We start from the raw sequence: 22011 nt of genomic DNA on the forward strand, positions 1-22011 counted from the left end.
TAACTTAAAGTTAAATTCTGGGCGCGATTAATGAGAAACTCTTAGTTAATTACATGATAATAGAACAAGAGCATATCGGCAAAAGGCTTATTACTAAAAAGAGCAGAAATTTTTATATAAATTTGTATTTAAAATACAATTTTCTTTAAATTTATATTGAAAAATGCCTAATTACAAGAATGTATATGAAATAATTAGATAGCATCAATAAATGGCTGTGTAATGGGTATGGGTCTAATGATTATTGATTATACCGGGTTTCTCTAAAATATCTTTGTAATACTTCTCCAGTTATAGAGTTACTTAAAATGATTTAACAAAACTTGCAATAGTCTAGAACATGAATATACAAGATACAGGATATTAAAATATGATTCTCTAAGTACATATTTCATTTTATTATCAATGTATTTTAATATTGAAAGTTTCGTTGTATATTTATTATAATAAGCTATGCTTGGCGAATGTAAAAAAACTAGTAGGGAAGTGAAAATATAATACCATGAACGATTGGCAATGCAAATGAAAAATTCAATAATTTTGTAGTAAGAGCAGAAATTTAGATCATAGTTGATCTTATGTCGCACATGATCCTACTATTTCTTCTAGACAGAAGTTTTCTTCTTTCACCTCTTGTGAACATCATTAAGAAAAATTATAAAGAAACAAGGTTTTAAGTATTTTAAATTTTGAATTCACCATCGCATCGGAATTATACAAAATAATTGTAATAAATTTTTGAAAAATTATCTATAAAACATGTCACTATCAAATACTATTTTTAGATGATTCTAGATTCATTAAACTGGGTATGTTCAATATACCGAGTTAATGTTTGGTTGGTTATAGTAAAACTTTGGATAAGCTCTTAAATGTTGAATTGATAGCATTTGCATTTTCTTTAAAACCAAAATGCACGTCTTTTGGAAATTTGCATTTTAATTCAAATGATATTTTCTAAGAAGATAGCGTATACCAAATCACCGTAATTGACTCTTTGATTAAGCAGATTTAAAAAAAACATTTAAGAAACTTTTTAAGAAGCTTTTAAAAATGTCGGAAGAATTTAATAGTGTGGGCAAGAGACCCATCACAGTGAATATTTGATTTAATAGGTTCTCCGTTCTAGCTTCTTATCATTTTATTTAATTTTATTTAATGTAACTAGATGTTCATATTTTTGTATGTAAACGTAGTTATGTCGTGAGGCATATCAAAAATGGTAACTTGCAAAGTTATAAGCTTAGTTGAACCCCAATAATAATTTATTTGCAAACACGAATGTCTATTTTAAGAAATGTTTTTTAAATGTAGCACATCCTATCTAAAATTTTTGATTATTCAAAAAAAAACTGTTATTTGAATGCTATTTAAATGCTATTGCTAAATAGAATCCTAATTGAAAGTCAATCAAACTGCTTGTAAAAATCTTATTTGTAATCATAATTAATTGAAAGGAATCGATCGATTACGTTACATTGCACATATTGTCATATTGATTTTGATTTTGAATATACCGGTATCTTAAAAACAAAGGCCTACTTGTGATATCTCATTTAAAAGGGAATATTTCGTTCTATCGAATGATATAATGATATATAGATGGTGTTATTGACCATCGTAAAAATTAGAATTGCTATTCAATTATTTTTTTTAAGGTACAAGGTTAATTTCAAAATTCTCACTTAAAAACGAATGACTCTAAAGGCTATTATCAATTTTGAACTATAGCAAGTTTAGTTAATTTAATTGACTTATTTTAAATATTCTATTTCTGGTGATGCATTGAAAATACCTTTTTTTATGTATCAGGTATAATACATCTTTAGAAATAATTTAATATATACTAAGTATTTTTGTTACTCCTAAAACAAAAGAAACATAAAATAAAAAAAACTGCATTTCACAACTGAAAAAAAAATGTTATTTTGAATTTACATTTCTTCACAAAATTACATTTATTTTTTGTGTCTTATACAGGGTGTTACAGAATAAGATGCTAATCCTTAAGGGTCTTATTCCTTACGTGATTTTATGAAGAAAAGTTCAGATAAAGCTATGTCCTAAACTTTAGTAACTTCCTAGATATATTTATAAAATTTAGCGCACACTCTCTAAGTAACAACAGCCATTTTTTGATGTAGAAGATTTTTTAAAAGTTTTACTAGTAGCGTCCGTACAGAAACGTAGACTCAATATTTTTTTAAAATAATATGTACGCCACTGCTTTTACGTAAGATCGAAACTATTTTTATATCTCTATATATTTAAGAACAAATTTAATGATCAGCATCTTATTTTGTGGTACCCTATATAAAAAATAGATAAAATATTTAAGTGTTTATCTACTACCGAGATTATGGACAGAAAATTATTGACAGATATATTTTTGAACTTGTTTACAAAAGGTAAAATTTAGTAACCTACTTACTCTTCAGAATGAGGTTTTATTACATGATAAAAGTAACTACGCAAATAAAGCAATTTAAAAATAAAATTAAACAAATTATGGTCGGCCTACAGATAAACTCAGAAGCTGCAAAAAATCTTGACTTCTATTTTCCAAAAAAAATAGAATAAAAGACATCTGGTATATGCCTAAAACAAAGTTTGTGGACTTCGTATATTATTTCTTGATTATTTAGACTATATATGTATGTGACATAAGTCTTTTGTTATCTTTAGAAAATGTAATGTCTTTACTAGTTTTTTTTAGGTGTTCTAAAAAAGTACTAAAGGTAAGTATATATTAATTTTATAGTTCTTATCATTTAAACGCAGAGGGAGTCAAATTCTTTATATTCAACCTATATCTATATGCCTGATTTATTTCCTCCACCTCCATTAACTACTCATGTAAAAAAGCATTTTCTTTTGTAGCACGTTCTTAAAATTCAATGATGCTTAATTTTCATGTTACATTTTTATATCCTAATGACTCGTTAAAAAGTATTTGGGGTCCTAAATTATGCGAACAAACATATTCTCTGTTTCTAAATAATTATTCATTTTTTCACAAATATATATATATATATATATAACGATATTTTTCTATGCATTTTAGATTTTTTGCTATTTACCTCCAATAGCCTTTAATTTATATACCTTTTACATTCCACCGAGAAGGATTACTACACGCTACAAATTAGCTGTTACTTCGTACCGAGATTCATCTAGACCAAGTCGACTGGACGGTAGTGACATATTAATGACAAATAGTAGGCAATTGTGATACATTCATACCGAATAAATGTCGTTATTGCTAAAAATTATTTGTAGCTCAGAAGAAGGGCATGGATGAGTATATATGACATACATATCTTGCAATTGTAAAGTATATAATTTTGTATTAAATAAAATTTAATATAAATAGTAAGATACTTAAACGAAAACTGGAAAACAATACATTGATCGGGCAGTGCTGGATCGTCACCTGTTTGAAGCTTTTGGCTGTTGTAGCAATCCAGCATCCGGCTGATTTTGTCATAATAGTCGTATCACATTGTATATATTAAACGTCAAATTAGCCTAAGTTCTATATAGATCGTGTTATCGTGAGCTACGTATTACCCAAAATAATGGCACCGGTTGCACCTTGGTTGCGACTTGCAGGCGGCGGAATTTTTCGTTTTTATGTTTTGAACCGGAAGTCAGCAGACCTCACTTTGCTGTGTTACTGCACGATACATTAATAATTTTTGAGCGTTATTTTCGTGTTTTTTTCACTATGGCTGTTCATACCCTTTCCGAAAGAGTTCAACTAATTAAATGGTTTTATGGAGGCAATTCGGCAGTACAATGTAGAGATTTGTTTTCAGTGACATTTGAGAATAGACCGATTCCTTGTGCAAAAACGGTTTTAAATGTAGTTACAAATTTTGAGACATCTTTTTGTCTTCAAGATTGTAAAAAATGCCACACAAAACGTCAAGAACCACCTGTTGAAGTGGTCCAGGATATAGACGGGGGGAAGAAATGGTTTGCAGTACCCTAGAATTTGATTCGACATGGTCCACTAGAAGTGTTGGAGAGGAACTGGGAATGAGCAATAAAACTGTTGCTGTTTTCTTCAGTTCTTCCTGCCATTCAAATCCTATCTGATGTAGACCTGGGATCGGTTTATTTTCAGCAAGATGGCTGTCCTGCTCATAACGCGGCTAGGGTAAAAGAATTTTTAACAAATACTTTTCCTAACCGCCTTATTAGTGGGACTGGCGATATTAAATGGCCTCCTAGATCTCCAGATTTGTCTCCAAATGACTTTTATCTGTGGGGTTACCTTAAGCAGACCATTTACAAGCATGAATTTAGTAGGCCAACAAATTTAGAGGAGTTGCGAAATAAAATTGTCGAAGGTACCAATTCCATTTTACCTGAAACTCTTGGAGGTGCGAAATAGCTTTTACGATAGGTTAAGTTTTTGTTTAGCGAAAAAAGGCGGTTTATTTGAGCCTTTTATTAAAAAAATTATATGTTTTTAAGTTTGTTTATTAGAGTTTTATTTCTGATTTTTTATTATATTTTTATCAGAGTTGATATTTTATTTTTTATTAGAATAACGCTTTAGTTTTCATTATGCAAAACATAGCATATTAAACATTTTAAGGTTATAATTCTATACTGGTTTTACACATTGTCATGTCTGAAAAACCGGCATTAGAATAAATATTTTAAAAATGCCTGGATTTTCGCGTAATATTTTGGGACATTGTCACGTCGCCAAACGACGCAGCTCCCACGAAAGTCAGATGTTTACTGATCCCGTCCTCGGGCCGGCCGGGGCGGTGCTCTGTCCCAGGCACTCGTACACGCGCGACGTTGCAAAATTTTGCCTCTATGCGCTTTCCTATAAGTAACGAACGAACACACGATCTGTATAGGGTAGGCAACCAACTATCTAATCAATATAGGACGTAGCTGATAATTTTACATAATGTCATCCGTATTATATTTATATTTAAAATATACGTTATAATTACTATAAACGTATAAAAAGAATATCTCCTTGGCCACCCTTAGGCATTATATGATAAAAAGCCCATTTTTAGGTAGGTGGTTTTTAAATAGTGAAATAAAAATTATACGAATTTAGGTGCAGAAGTAAAATTATTTGGTAATAGCTTTGGAATAATCATCATCATTATCATAAGCCTAATTGTGTCTACTACTGCTAGACATAAATCTCTCGTAATCATAGCGGTGCTGCGCCGACTGCATCCAGTTCGGTGTGATGCGTTTTAAATCATCTGTCGATGTTTTTGGCGGACATCCCCTACTTTGGTAAGGATTATCTTGGTCTATATACAGTTAAAATGATTTTAATCAATAATTTATATGAAGTAACTTCTTCAATTTTACCGCCTATGATCGGAATTTTTCCACTTGTTATAAGATTGATCACAAATTGATTCAGTATCCGCTCTTCCTATGATAGGCTTTTTATATTTCACGCATTCCTCTATTAGAGTTTTATTGACCTGCAAGTGATATTTTATACCAAAAGCTCCACGGAGTAAGTCTATTTGTTCAAGAATAACTTATAAAGATGGGATAAAACGCGAATGGGTCAATATTTTCTTAAATCAACAATAATATCCTACTTATGCATAAGAACAATCACTTGTTGGGTCAATTATTGGCTTCCCTGTACATTTTACAGAAAAAATGTAAGATAACTTTTTAATGAAACCAATCTGGCAAACTCTTGTGCAAAGTTTCAAAAAATTTTAATAAGCGAATCTTGAATTATTCAATTAAATGTAATTGCAAAATTACCAAATTTTCGGTTCAGATAAAACCAGACACCAGCCACCAGCAAACAATTTGTTATAAGGCTTTGTCAAATCTGACGTACAGCCGAATACAAGAAATGTTTTTTTTTTCGTTTTATCAATCTCACAATACATTCAAAGTAAGACACGTTAACATTACTTTTTTATCTGTTTTCCGCAAAATGCCACTTAATTATGGCTATTTTTTTCGTCGATTGAATAATTCATACTTGTTTTCAAATATCGACTGTCACTGATTTATTGACACTTTGCCTCACGTCAGTGACAATATTCATTTTACTGGTGCCCGTTTGGTTTTGGTTGAACCGAAAATTTGCTAATTTTGCAATTACATTTAAATGACTAATTCAAGATTCGCTTAATAAAATTCTTTGAAATTTGGCACAAGGGTTTGCCAGATTGGTCTCTTCAAAAGGTTATTTTACATTTTTTCTATAAAATGTACAGGGAAGTCAATATTTGACCTCCTTAAAATTTACATGGGTTTTCCTATGTCCGCTCGGCGACGCACCACCCGGTATAATAATAGTAATATATAGTAAATAATATATAACTAAGGTTGTTTAAATTTTATCAGATCTGATGTTCGTTTAGTGAAATCTAGTTTCAATTTTTCGATTAAATACTTCCGAGAGAGTTAATGATTCATTTTCACAAACATTAATTTGTGAGGTCAGGCCCGCCTAAAGAAATTGTTCAAGATGTTTCCCATTGAATTCGTTCACACAAAATATTGCTTGGCGTATCCACAAATTTATATGCAAGACCTGTGTCAGAAATCACAATTAATCATAATTTCTGACATTAGGGATTCTGTTATATATTTATTTGTATAAATTTTTTTTCTGTAGAGTGATGTCCATATTCTAGGATTTTGTTTAATGCTATATATCTGTGCATACATAAAATATATGTATGCGCAGATATATTCGTTTCCGAAATTTTCAGACTATAAAAGAGGACACTTCAGCTAATCCGAATAGGTAGATAATATTAATTTCTCAATAATTTTTCACACATCAATCTATAATGACACAATTACCTCGGTGGACCTTATATTATGAGGCATACACGAAGCATATAAAAGCCTTTTTCACTATGATTTTTTATGTGAGTAATAAAATTCTTGATCGGAGGATTGTAGTTATATAAATTCCAATACAATATATTTGATATTTAAAAAATTTATTTGACATTATTTATCTACAAATTTGTGTATTGAAAACTAACTGTACAAAAAACTGATGAAATTGGTCTTTAAATCTATTATCGACTATAGATATTCACCAAAATATTTGTGTTAAGGTATTATTTTAATAATATTTAGGTTTAAATAATGGGCAATACTTTAATTAATTGAAAATGATCACAATTTTTTAGAAATGAGTTATTTGGGTTGTAAAATAAATTCCTTTGCAAAGTCCGAAAAATACCTCTCCGTTTTCATTTTCCGCATGTCCAATAGCTAAATTTCTGTCGAAGCCAGATAAAGATTTTAGTGCAGGTGGAGAACTGGCACAGATTAATAGCAGTCGCTACAATAAAGAATATGGTGACTGTAAATACCTTTATAATTCTGCAGTGCCAGTTTTTTGATAATTGTCGCTAAATCTCTATGACATGCGGACTTAGTTGGCAAAGCTTCAACATAAGTCGTTAGACTTTTTACATTTTAAGAACGTGATTACCTTTTTCGTAAGGTCGTCGTTCTTTTGTGGACGGACTTTTACAATAATTCGTAACAACAGTATCACTTAAATCTGTCTCATTACTCGGTAAACCTGTTGCACGAGCACGACTAGTCTTATACATACATTGCTTATCTTTTACCAGAAGAGTTATGATTGTTAATTTTTCATGCTTTTGTTATCTATAAAGTAATTGGAATTTAAATGCTGATTATTTATACTCTTAGCAACTATATATTTCATTGCTAATTAAAATTCATATAAACCAAGCTATATTTAGATCATTTTCGAAATAAAATTTGCAAATTTAATGTAATTTTTTAGCAAATAAAATTTATGCAATTGCAATTATGTTGTTTGCAGCATTATTTATTAAGGTAATTACGTTAAACAAATTTCAAGAATAATGCTTTCAATATAGGGCCGGTCACTCACGCACCATAGAAAAAATTTCAAAAAAGGCACAAACAGCGAACTACTACATTAAAATAGATTTGAGAGTCAGTTGAAAAAAACCCAACGGCTGTGACACAAAGTTCGTATTTCTAAAGATTTTTTCATTTAGAACTAAATAGAACTATTAAACCTGAGATTTAATAAATGACTTCTAAAGTTCAAAATGACACTTCTAAAGTTCAACTTTGTTATTTTGGGTAACAGTTATCCCAATTAGGGTCAACCAATGTAAAAATAGTTTTTATATCTAGACCATAAATAAATTATGTAAAAAGCATTTATAAAACATTTATTATATATACATAAAGTATCATAGCACAAAGCAGCAACTTCCTCTTGCACAGAATTATATTTTAAGTAAAATACCTTAGTCAACATCAAGAAATATACAAGATTATATAAACTTACGTCAAAGTCAAAGAAATCATATCCATGGGACAAGGAGCATTTGAAATGTACCTGTCATCTGCCCGTCAGATAAAACAGTGGCAAGTTTTTCACTGGTTTTGTTTATTATTAGCAAGTCCATGCCAATTGTTGTTAAAAAGTGTCAGTAATAATTACGCAGTCTCATATCGTTACACGATGTAGCAAATTTTTGCTTAAATGCAACCCTTAAGAACTGACTTGCAGATATTTGCTAGCCCATAGCCCATGTTATGAGCTAGCAAGTTGTATAATTCAGATCGTCTTTTACTTGCATGTTGAAGTAATTTTATCGCGGTACGCGATGTATCCTGACATCACCAATTTTCAACTATTCGATAATTATTTACATTGCCTCGGTCAACATTTAATCCCGCAAGTTTGCCGTTTAGCATAAGACTACGTAAGAATCATTTAATTTTTAACAATTCATATTAACACGCGATCTAACCAAAATTTTTTTGCATCTGTCTCTCGGAATATTTCTTATATAGATTAAAGACATTTAATTTTATTTAGTAACAATATTGAAAAAAAATTTGTAGCTTGGATATCCAAATAATAATTAATAAAATACATAGATCCAGGAAAATAGCCATCTATTAAGTAATTTCTAATCTAATAAGAAATTTGTTAAAATAAAAACAAAATAAATTTAAAATACTGCCCAGTTATGAAAACGTGCTTTAGATAAAAATTAAACCAGTATCATTATCATTATTAAACAGCTTATCTGGTCCACTGCTGAACATAGACCTCTCTCAATAATCTTCAATTTTTCCTGTCATGAGCAGCATGAATCCAGTTTGTCGAGATGTATTTCGCATCATTTGGTTGTTGGTTGCTCCTGGTTTCTGAATGCTTGTTCTCTGGGTGCCATTCTATAGATCAGTTGCTTAATTTTGTATGTGGCATTCTTGCTACATCTCGCCAAACTCCACTTCAAGCAAGCCATTGGTTTACTGCTTTATTGTATTGTTTTATTGCAAAACTCATTCTTATTGTAATTTCCAGTACACAACGTTTTATGGCGCGTTGTGTAGTTCTCACTTTATTAAATAATTTCTTCAGTAACGTTGAAATCTCTAAGCAGACAAGCAGTATGCATTGGTCAACAACATATGTCAGTTGAATTCTCCGCTCGATTTTGATTGATTGATCATATGTTTAATCTTTGCCGGTTTTGAATTCATATTCTAGATATTTACAGGATATCACTTGGAAGATCTCTTTTCCCTGTTGCAAAAAGTTTTGGCTAGGAAGCAGGTTGGTCATAAATTCAATTTTTGTTGCGTTAATTTTGAGACCAACAATTGTGTGAGGCAGATGTCTGTTTTGAGAGCATCTTTTTGCGTTGTACACAGGTAATTTGATGTCAAAGCATTGTGGTCGGCGAATCGGAGGTGATTAAGATCTTTTTGATCGATATTAATAGCTAGACTCTCAAGTTCAATATTTTTTAACATGTATTCTTTATATTAATGGTTATACTATCGTCACTCGATTGTCAGAGCCTCTTTAATTTTGCACTTAAGTAGACGAGGTTGACGTATGGGTTGGATTTATTGACCATCAGCCGTGTCATCACTCCTTACGGTTTTAAAATATTATACTAAGCATTAATAGCTAGCTAGAGCTAAGTTATTAGCAAAGAGTAACATTAAAACATAATACATATATATCCCTTATTTTTTTGTAGAAATAAGAAGACTTAATATCGGGGATCAGTCAAGAAAATAACAGGAGAGCTAGTAGGCTATTCCCTCGTTGTGATTTTTATAAAAGTATGTTTTCCGAACAATCAATTTTTAGATATCTATTATACGGCACCTTGATTTACGGACCCTGCTTAACACTCTAGATGCAGATATGGTGCTGCAAGAAGAGCAGCCCAACTTACAATGAAGGGGGCCAGCAATAGGCTCATAGGCCCAGAACTAACACGCTGTATCAGCGTTAAAACTTGAAAAAATGATATATTGATTGGAACTGAAGCATAAAAGCTATTAGGAACAACTACCTAAGCTGGAACTCAGTAAGGGGGAGACCAGACTAGGCCACACCAAGCAACAACTGCGAAAGGTAGCAGGGCTGCTCACAGGCTACGCACCCTGTAGGAAATATCTATTTAAACTCGGAAAAGTAGATACAACTTTGTGTGGCGGCTGTAAGGAAGAGGAAGAAACCACTCTTCATATTCTATACTTCTGCAAAGCATTCAACCAGACCAGGGCGACAACCGTGAATGAACCAGTAAATATAAGAACTACACCACTGGACAAAATACTAGACTTCCTAGAAGCACCAGAGCTGAACATGATGGAGTAAATTTATTGCTGCAAAGAAATGCCATAGAGCAGACCGCAGTGCAAGGAATCAAGTAGTACCAACCAGCGGGGAAGTTTTAGTGTGTAACCGATCACGGAGTCCCACACTACCGGGAGTTCAAGAACTACTGGTGTTCAAAAAGAATTTCTTCGCTGACAAAAAAATAGCCTATAATTAGTCGACAACAAATCTATTATAAAGAATATTTCTAGATACAGCTAGCTCATCTTCAGTGAATTTCTTAATTAAAAGTGGTTTATTAAAATTAAAATACCATTGGATTAGAATAAGATTATTTTGTACTCACTCGTCAATATTTTTTATCAAAGGCATAAACTAATACAAGACTACATGAGAAAATTAAAATAAGGGAGTCAATAAGGATTTTAAAACCTTGTCGTATGTCAAAATATTGTATTTTTCCTTCATTTCGTTAAACGTGTCCTTTGAGTACCTATGCACAATTAACAATAGTAATTTTTTAGTATAAGTAAAATACAATAATGGCATGAGAAAAATCTACCGTTCCGAAAGTGCGAAAAATGATAATTCATAACTACCATAAAGGGAAAACAATGCGTGAAATTTCCGGTGAATTGACTGTAGCCACAGCGACTGTGTTTACTACATATAATAAAAAAAAGGTCATATAATAATAATAAATATAACAATAATATAGGGAATTTAATTAGCATATGTAATTCGGGAAGAAGAAATACATAAGAAGTAAGTATAAGGTGGAGTAGAGAAAACCAAATTAATATTTTCGAAGAATGCTGTTGCAAATATTTTCATAATAGCGATCTTAGTTTTTATAAGATATTTGTGATAGGTTTTTTGCATTATAATATTTTACGAGTAGGAAAAGAAAAATCATTCTTGACGGAAACTCATTATATTTGGCCCAAATCTAACGTATCGTTATATTTGGACTAAATTAAAACTTTCGTGAACCAAACATACCCGGAACAAAGTTATTTATAGCAAGGAAAGCAAATTTACTGTCTCTGTAGAAGCTTATCAAAAGAGCGTGATTCGGAAAAAACAGAAGCATTCCCTAAAGATTGCTTTTCAGGGACTATACAATTTTCACAGTGCATGATAATGTGGGATTGTAGGTCGGCCAAAGGATTGCCAACTTTACAATTTATTAAAGGCATAGTAAGTAGGGCTAGATACCTAGACATACTAAAATTTTGCTTTCACCATGTGCAGCAAATTTATATCCATCCGGAAATTCTATTTTTCAGCAGCACCAGAACATGACGTTAAAGTTCTCGTCCCTCTAACAGCCCGGATCTTAATCCAATAGCACACTTTGACACAAAATAAAGCAACACCTAAGAAATAATCTTAAGCATACTTTGCCAGAATTTCGTGCTGATTTGCAAAAAATATAGGGTAGTTTTACCTAGGGATTTTTAAAGGCCTAGTTGGTATAATGCCTAATAGAGTTTTGGCTATTAGGGCAATGCCTTATTAGTTTTTAATTATCATTTGTTAGAAACTACCTGTTTTCCATACGTCATAAAAAAAATGTTGATTTCATATTGACAATTAAAAAAACGGAATAAAAAAATTTCGCATTAACTGTTTTATTCGCAGAGTAACTGCTTGTTCCAACATATAGTCGTTAGGGCTCGTATAAATGAACATTTAGACAATTTAAATTTAATTTATTACTGAACACATTAAATCCACCAAACATAACTTGTTGCCTAAAACTCTAAATCTCTAAACTAGAAATTTATCATCAAATTATTTTTAAAAATTAAAATCACTTTGATTTTTTGAATATTCACATAATCAAATAAACATTTAAAAACACTCATTGGCAACATTTAAGTTGATTGAAATAGATCATACGTGGATATCCGTATAACAATGTTTAACTAACTCGGCTTTCAACCTCATACTTTATGTTATGCTATAATATTTTTTGCTTTAAGGTTTTTTTTTCAATATACACTGTACTAAGGTTAATTAAAAAAATTAATACAATACCGAACAACTTTGGTCATCAAAAAGGATCTCACAGGTATTTTTATCGTAATAAGTTACGACCTGAGCTCAGGGACCAGTGACGGATAAAAGCTGCTTGGTCGACGTGCTTAAAATACAACTTTTTCGGTTTTTCATGCCAAGAAAATTCTTTGCCGGTTGGAGTATTTTATTTATTTTTAACGTGGTTTGCATAGAAAATTGCCATTTACGTTGTAATATGCTAAATCATTTTGAGAATTATAACAATCCCTTTATGGCTGGAGTTTTCCACAATAGTCTGGCTCGGATATTGTTTATGCTGTTATAAAATATTTAAATAGAATAGGGTGACCAAAAATCTACTTTTTTAATTTTTTTCTTAACCAGGACATCCTTTCAGGCAAAATTCATTATTCGAAGCAATAAAGCATGTCAGCCAACAGCCAAATTAAAAATAAATCTACCATAATTTCGAAAGCTGGCGAGGAAACTCATGCCCAGCTGTTGTAACTAACAGATCGCTTTTGATTTTCAAATTTATGTTTAGTTTGCTAGTTTTGTAATTAAAATACGCAAAAAATAGGCTAGTAGACATTTAAAAACTTACTATTAGGTTTTTTATAAGTTTTCATTGAACTTGATAAAAGGTATTTTATATTTCGTGGTCTAAACTAAAAGAGATAATGGGGCGTTCCATTCCTGATATAAGTTAACCTTAAACCGCTACCACAAAAAAATTTTACATTGTCAATATTATCGGTATGAGATACCGTTATTATAAGATTTGATATAATTTTCTTCTTGAAATATAAAATAACTCTTTCTTGTTTTATTTTTTTTTAACGAATAATCGCAAATATAATACAAAAGGCGAAGAGAAAAATCCGAACCAAAGAAAATAGATTCAAGAATGAAATTTAAGAAAAACTTATATACTTTTTCATTTGTGGCGATTTTTTACCCAATTGGTAGAAATTTCTTTTGCATGTTCCAAACAAATTGATTTTTTACAATCACGACAAAAAAAATCTTCCTTTTGAATTTGTAGGAAAATAAATACAATTTCAATTTAAAGTTGCTCATTGTTTTGTTCTATTTCTTCTTGTATTTGCTTTTTCCATGCGAGGCCTCAGCTCCCTTTGGTAATATAAGGTTTTTGGTATATTGGCGTTGCATAAATGGTATGATCTGGGTATGAGTAAAGTCTCACAAATATAAGTTTCGCCTTACGGCAAAATCAGACCATTTTTTCACCAAATATTTTTTGTTTGTCTTTTACAGTTGTTATGTTTCTGGGGCTCTTTTCCAGGTGTTTTATTAGCCTCACCACAGACCAAGTAGATACCTGTAGTTTTTTTCCCTCTGTTGACTTGATTTGATTCAATCCTATCCAAACCTTTTCTATAATCAATGTAAGCATTATACAAATAATTATTTCTGGCATCTGTGACGCACATAATGTTTTTACCGTATTTGCAGGGTTTTTCGGTATATACAATACCAATCCGTTTCGGTCTTCTAAACTCACTAGGCTCTCATTTACGTAAAAAAATGCCTCCAAGAAAAAGTTTTTTTGATAATTATTAATAATATTTCTAAAGAGACTGGAAATAGTTGCAGCTCTTTTTCATTCTCTCTATTCTCTCGAGCAGATTGTCGAATTTTACTGCGATTAAAAAATCTTTATACAAATCTTTTTTTGATATTGTATATAAATACTATATATCGATCAATATCTAAATACATTCCTTTAGTTGCAAAAAACTTTTTTCCTTCAGAATTAGTTATAGCAACTCTATCTGAAGATGTGACCAAGGTAAGGCATTTTTCATTATTTAAATCTGCTTTTACTTGTTGGTCTAAGGTACTTTAGTGGGCGTCGGTAGGTCAGCATCTCGAAAGCCTCTATTTTATTGATCATGTTTGCCCTTATACTCAGAGATTCCATTCCATATAGAATTACCGACCAGACATAGCACTTCGCATATCGAACTTAAAGGGATATTCATGTTAGGTCTTGATTTCTAGGAATTTCTTTATATTTAATGAAAATCGTACAAGTCATATCTATTCTGTATCAAATATCTTTCTCCGAGTTTCTGTCCGTATGTAGCCAGCTTCCCAGCAATTTGTATTGTGTTACTCTTTTTATATTTTGGTTACTTATGTGATTTACAGCATTTGCTTACACCGATTTTGCTGCTGATAATTATTATTTTTTGTTGTCATTTTTACTAGTCCTGTATTTATTACTGCTTTTATTTAGGCTGGTGCGCATCTTTTAATGTTCTTCAACATCATTAGCAATAAGGAGAGTACCATCTGCATATTATATGTTTCAGATTGTCATTCCATTCACTTTTACTCTTGTTTCTTGATCTTGAAAAGTTTTCGTAAATATGGCCTCGGAGTATAGATTAAAAAGCAAGGGAGGAAAGAGGCATCCTTGTCTGAATCCTCTATAAGTTTCAATATTTTATGTGCTAATATATTGCATTGTAATACTTGCTAATTTCAACCACTCTGTTTTTGTTTTCGATGCATCTTTCATCTCTGTCATGTATGTCATTTGAGCCCGAGACTAAAAATAGAAAGTAATAATTACTATGCGAATGAAGAATTACTATGTTCCTTCATAGTAAATCATCATTTCCAGATTACTCCAATTCCATCTTATGCATCACGCATCACTTTCACATGCATCCGGATGCATCTGAGATGGCCCGCTCTCTGATACATCTTTGTAAAAGAGAAATAAAAAAAAACATAAAAAAATTACATACGTAATATAGCACTGGCCATAAACTTAAAAGATACTGAGAGTATTAGCATTAGCAAACATTCATTTTAAAAATTAAGGCGGGAAATTCAACAGTGGCGGTATAGGATACCGCAAGAAGCTGGTAAAAATTAATAGCAAAATAAGGTCAAATTTTCTCCAAGGTTCAACTAATTTTATTGTTTTTATAAACAAAGAAAATTAAAAAAAAGTAATTAACAAAATTGTTTCATTTGCAATATTTATTTATATTCTTCAAATACTTCTTTTCTGGTAGATTTTCCAACTTTAGATTAATTTTCCCTACGTAAGTGAGTACTTGGTTTTCGCAATATTCATAGTTGGGCCCCAATCTTCGTAGGTGTCTTTTAATTCCCGTATCGTATATTCTAGGTCTTCTTTATCCCCTGCCAGAACTCCTGCAATCTGTACACTAGATACTATTTTATCAGTTGGAGATATTCCTATTCCCGAATATGTTGGTTTCATTTTAGCAAGGCCTCTTGAACATAAATTTAAAAAAGTGTTGAACAGCATCCCTTTCGAAGCCCCTTGATTTATGGAAATATACTATTTTTAGATAGTATATTTCCTATTTTTATTCATAAAGTTTTTTGATAGCATTTATAAGAATTTCATTAATAAAAGCGCTTTGCAAATACCTCGAAAAGCTTAGTACTGGGCATATTATTATAGGCTTTTGAGTTAAGTGCTGGCCTTTTCTATATTATATGCTTTACAATGAATACGTTGTCCGTACATGATCCTCTGGCTCTAAATCCACACTGCTCTTCTTCTATAAATTCTGCTTTTAGTCGATTTCGCAATATTCCTTCGTACAATGTGCAAATTGTACTTTTAATAGATATCCTGTATATTCAAACATTTGTGTTAAAAATGTTAACATTTTCTTTGTATTGTTAATTAATAATTTTTTGTAAATTCCTTATGGTCCACAGGAATTTCCATTTTTTAGTTTGTTAATAGCCGTTTTTATTATTTAAATTTCTATCTGTACTTATTCTCCTTTAATATTAACTGGCATTTTTTCTTGCCTATATTCTAATAATCTATATATTTAAAACTCTAAGCCAAATTTTTCAGCAAATTCGTGAGAGAGTTGTATTGTATCAATTTACACGATCTTTTTTTTTTAAATAATCCTCTGATTACCGAGACTTTTAAAAACTATTTTTTTATTGTTTTATTGCATATATTTTTTTATAAAAACAATATAATTTTTAAGCCGATAACATTTTCTGTGCAGTATGGCGAATGCGCTGGTACGTGGATCGACAAGACCGGGCCAAAGTTTACTGAATAAAATACTCTATGAATGAACTGAATATACAGATCGTGTTTTCGTTCGTTACTTATAGGAAACCGCATAGAGGCGAAATTTTGCAACGTCGCGCGTGTACAAGTGTACACGCGCGAGGACGGTATTAGTAAACATCTGACTTTCGTGGGAGCTACGTCGTTTGGCGACAAAATGTCCCAAAATATTACGCGAAAATCCAGGCATTCTTAAATAATTTATTCTAATGCGGGTTTTACAGACATGACAATGTGTAAAACTCGCATAGAATTGTAATCTTAAAATGTTTAATATGCTGTGTTTTGCATAATGAAAATTAAAGCGTTATTCTGATAAAAAATAAAATATCAACTCTGATAAAAATATAATAAAAAATCAGAAATAAAACTCTAATAAACAAACTTAAGAACATATAATTTTTTAAATAAAAGGCTCGAATAAACCGCCTTCTTTCACTAAACAAAAACTTAACCTATCGTAAAAGCTATTTTGCACCTCCAAAAGAGTTTCAGGTCAAATGGAATTGGCACCTTCGACAATTTTATTTCGCAACTCCTCTAAATTTGTTGGCCTATCAAATTCATGCTTGTAAATGGTCTCCTTAAGGTAACCCCACAGATAAAAGTCATTTGGAGACAAATCTGGAGATCTAGGAGGCCATTTAATATCGCCGGTCTCACTAATAAGGGTGTTAGGAAAAGTTAAAAAATTCTTTTACCCTAGCCGCGTTATGAGCAGGACAGCCATCTTGCTGAAAATAAACCGATCCCAGGTCTACATCAGGTAGGATTTGAATGGCAGGAAGAACTTGGTTTTGCAGCAACTCAAGGTACTTTTGGGCGTTTAAAGTGCCATTAATAAAAAATGGCCCGATAACATTGTCGCCCAAAATACCTGCCCAAACATTTAATTTCTGTAGATACTAGGTACGAAACTGAAAACTTCTGCGCTTCGTTTTCCTGAGACCAATAACGAACAATGGAAGGATTGTGTTTGCCATGTAATGTAAAAGAAGATTCATCAGAAAACAAAATATTCTTTTTAAAATATTCGTTTTCATTTACCTTTTCCATCATGGTTTCACAAAATTCCATTCTTCGCCACTGGTCTTCAGAAAATATTTCCTGAGTTTTTGAATACTTGAAACATTTGTACCCATATTTTTTCCAGATACGAGCAACAGTTTTATTGCTCATTCCCAGTTCCTCTCCAATACTTCTAGTGGACCGTGTCGAATCAAGTTCTAGGGTACTGCAAAATATTTCTTCCCGTCGTTCTATATCCTGGACCACTTTAACAGGTATTTCTTGATGTTTTATGTGGCATTTTTTACAATCTTGAAGACAAAAATTTGTAACCACATTTAAAACCACTTTTGCACAAGGGATCGGTCTATTCTCAAATGTCACTGAAAACAAATCTCCATCTGCCATTATTTTGGGTAACACGTAGCTCACGATAACACGATCTTTATACTATAAATAGTACTTTATTCAGTAAACTTTGACCGAGCGAGGCGACTCGAGGTGCGACATGCTCATCTGACGTCACACCAACGATAGGTTATAATAATTATATTATATTAATCGCGCACCTTGACCTCAAGAAAAACGGCGTGGCAATTGTGGGTTGCATGTACTATTATTACAGGCCTTCTTCGACTTTTCTTTTATTTTCACGCGAGCAACGCCACGGGCATTTAGCTAGTAAGTTTTTATAGTGCTGTATTCACTGTTTTTCTAATATGTTTTGAAAGTGTCCATTGATCTAACTTTATTAACAAATCGCCTTGCTTCTGTAAACATCTTCTACCTATGTTCCTCTATGTATCTATCTTTTTTCTGGAATTTTTTATCCCTATTTTAATTAATTTCTTAAGGTGATTTATTTTGTTTTGTGTTTCTTATTTACCCTTAATATATGCGTTTTTGTCTTCCGTTGATTTTGATATCCTTTTCTTTGTGTTTATTAGTTCTTCGACTTCACCGGACCACCATAATTTGTTTAGTGCTTTTTGCTATTGTTATTTAGTGCCTAGTGCTTACTGTGCAGCTTTGCGAATGTTTTGTATTTTAGTATTTTATCATTCTTTAAAAGGAATATTCTTTGATAAGTTCAAGTATTCATCTAGTCGTTTTTTGGAATAAATACTTGGTGTTGTTATCTAGGAGACCGTCCAATTTGTATTTCGGGTAACTTATAAAACTTTTTTTGATTTCAAACTCAATACTTTTTTTTGTAGGATACTTAGTGCCTAGAACATATATTTTAGCTCGTATCAAGTAATGATCCGTTCCACATAACCGTTAATGGAACCGATGGATAACTAGATCTATGAAGGTATGGTGTAGTCTTAGTTTTCCAATTTCGATCCTTAATGAGTGTTAGCCCTGCATATTGTATTTTTTATCTCCGTATTGAATAAAACTATAAAGGCAGTACTGCATATAAAATTTTGCGAGTACACAGCAGTAAAAAGCTTTCGTAACCGATATAATAAATAGTTTTACATTTGTGTATGAAGCATGTAAAGCAAGTTATTTAGCAAAATATGCACCCTTTGTTCGTCAAAGGAAGATATAGATAACTCACATTTATCAATATAATGTTTAAGCACAGATCAGAATTTATACATATTACAGGTAGTCATTAAGTAACATACGTTTTTTCTTTAACAAAACCTTTAATCAAATAACTGGTATGCAAAAGAAAAATCAAAGATAATTGGCAGATAAAGAATAACCTATATTTGCTAAATGCGTGTATGATAGAAACACATAAAAATTAGCGGTATTCAATATACTAATACAGCTATTATAACATTATTTATATTTGTCATTTTGGCGTTTAATAAAATAACATATTAAAGGAATTTATTTAAATCTTATTTTGTGTTTCTACGTAAAGTTGACGTAATGTTCTATAAATTAAATTAAATTTAAATCATAGAATACATAGAGATGTCTTTGTAAGGCAATATCTGAGACCTCTTCCGTAAAAGATCTCCGGGGAGAAATTAAAATTTAAAGCATGTCTGACTCGACGGCTAAACACCTTTGCTGAAACCATTGGGCGGACTTTTTAGCAGCTCCCTTATGTTAGTGCTAAAAGAGGAGTGTTTTCGGATACATTAAGTGAAACGCTTTTGAGAGTAACAAAACTTCCAAATGCTGACAATTCTCAAGTCAGATAGAATTGAAAGCGCTTTACTGCAATGTAGCTGATACTGTTATTTTAAGCCTCATGCAGTTTATCTTTATAAATTTTTTAGCTTTATACGGAATATAATGTTTCGATAAAGAAAAATATTTAAAAGTAAACAATAAAACTTTGAAAATTGCCTTAACGGTGCCCTTTTTATTATCGATTTAAAGATGGTTGTTTGTAAAAAAGGAGTTTTTCTTCTTAGAAATTTATTACGCAACAAGCGTTTTATACATTAATGAAATAAATCCATATTAAAATACATAATAGGTAAATAGCTGTTCTCATTTCGTATTTAAGATTAATTAAATATTACGAAGGATATGATAATGTAAATTTCAAAAATTATGAAAATTTGGCTTGATTCTTAACAGCCATGAATTTATAAAATAATTATATTTTGATAATAAATGGCTTACTTGTTAAACCTTTGTATAAAAAAATATGTTATAAAGAAAAAGATACAATCGTATGAGTCTTTTATTTGGTGCCATCTAACTTTTAGATAGTTACTCTAGTGAATCAAGTTATAGAACTTTCTACTCACTTTCTTTGTGATACTCTAATTTTGTCATTATTTGATTACGGAGATGTGGTATAATCCGATTCTATAACAAATTTATACAGGGTCCTGCAATAGTGCGTCATTCTTTCATAAGAAACAGACTTAACATTTTCTAACATCTTAAAAATTTTTTTGGACGTTATGGCGATATAAGCGGCATTTAAAAAAAAGTGCCATTCTTTTTATTTTACTTTGGGGACCACCTTGGGCTACTTAGTATATGCGCTAAATATGGCTTCTTTGTCATACGTAGTTTAACTGCAATAATAAAATACTGCAATAAAAAAATTATTTTCTACTTTTTAGTTCGATTAGCAATGAAAGTATGTTCTTTTAATTTTTTTAAAATATTATTTACTTTCTACTTTTTAGTTTACTCTGCATGTCCAAGCAAGTTTCAAAGAGTAAGTTGTAGATTCAGAAATTAGTAGGGGTAACTTTGAGAGTGGCATGCGCAGATCGCGAGCTAACTCTATCTCTCTTAATCTCCTACAGAGGATCTAAAAAAAAGAATTTATTAATCTTGACAGTTCTAATAAGGATACTGGGAAACTGTTATTAAATTATTGTCAAATATCAAATCATTGTTATCGGTCATTGATAAGTGTGCAAAGTTTCAAGTTGATCAGGCTTTTAGAAACCAGTGAAAATTAAGCTTAAAAATTCTGTTAGATCATTTTATTATTATTACATCAAATGTTCAATATGTCCTCCGTTTTGCTCAAAACATAAATTAATACGGTAAAATAAAAATCCTGCAGTGATGAAAATGAAACAAAAAGAAATAATAAATAGAAACACAGAAAAAAACTTAAAATTAATATAAGGCACACTTACAAAGGTTTAAAATTTGCATCAGTTATATGTCCTAGAATTTGATTTCATGTAAAAAAAAACTTATAATTATTATTATTATAATTTTATTATTTTATATTCTTTTATTTTATTTCTTTACATTAATAGTGTAAATTATACAAATAAAGGTCCTACATACAACGCGTAAGATCTGGAATGACCTCCCAATACGATAAAATATTTTACAATATTATACCGTATTGGGTTTTAATATTAATTTTAATGATAAGGATTCTTTAAACACTAATCTTCTTATTAATATGTTTGTTACATATGGATTAGATATGCATGTTAACGAACCATCTCGGATTACAGATAATTCTAGAACTTTGATTGGCTGCTTTTGTTCAAATTGCGACAATGTAATCTGATCAGTGTTGAATGCAGACATATCTGATCATAAGGCTGTTAGTTCCACTATAAATATCTCGGAAGTTTCAAAGCAAACATCCAAGCGTAGTCGTGGTAGAATATTTAGTACTGCTAATTTTAGTAAGTTTCAGAGATTGTGTGACAAAATAGAAAGGCAGAATTTAAGTCTTACTTCAGATCCTATTTCTGACTTTTACAGGATGTTGTAAGTATTTAAGCTTTATATTGTGGGTGCTGCAGCTCTA

General features: G+C 31.1%; 1 protein-coding gene across 1 annotated transcript in view; it reads left to right on the plus strand.

Annotated features, from left to right (window-relative positions):
* LOC126742453 (uncharacterized) overlaps positions 1-22011 on the plus strand; it is a 1408556-nt gene that overhangs the window by 1214285 nt on the left and 172260 nt on the right. The window lies entirely within an intron of this gene.

Source organism: Anthonomus grandis, chromosome 11 (assembly GCF_022605725.1).
Source record: "Anthonomus grandis grandis chromosome 11, icAntGran1.3, whole genome shotgun sequence".
Taxonomy (NCBI): Eukaryota; Metazoa; Arthropoda; class Insecta; order Coleoptera; family Curculionidae; genus Anthonomus; species Anthonomus grandis.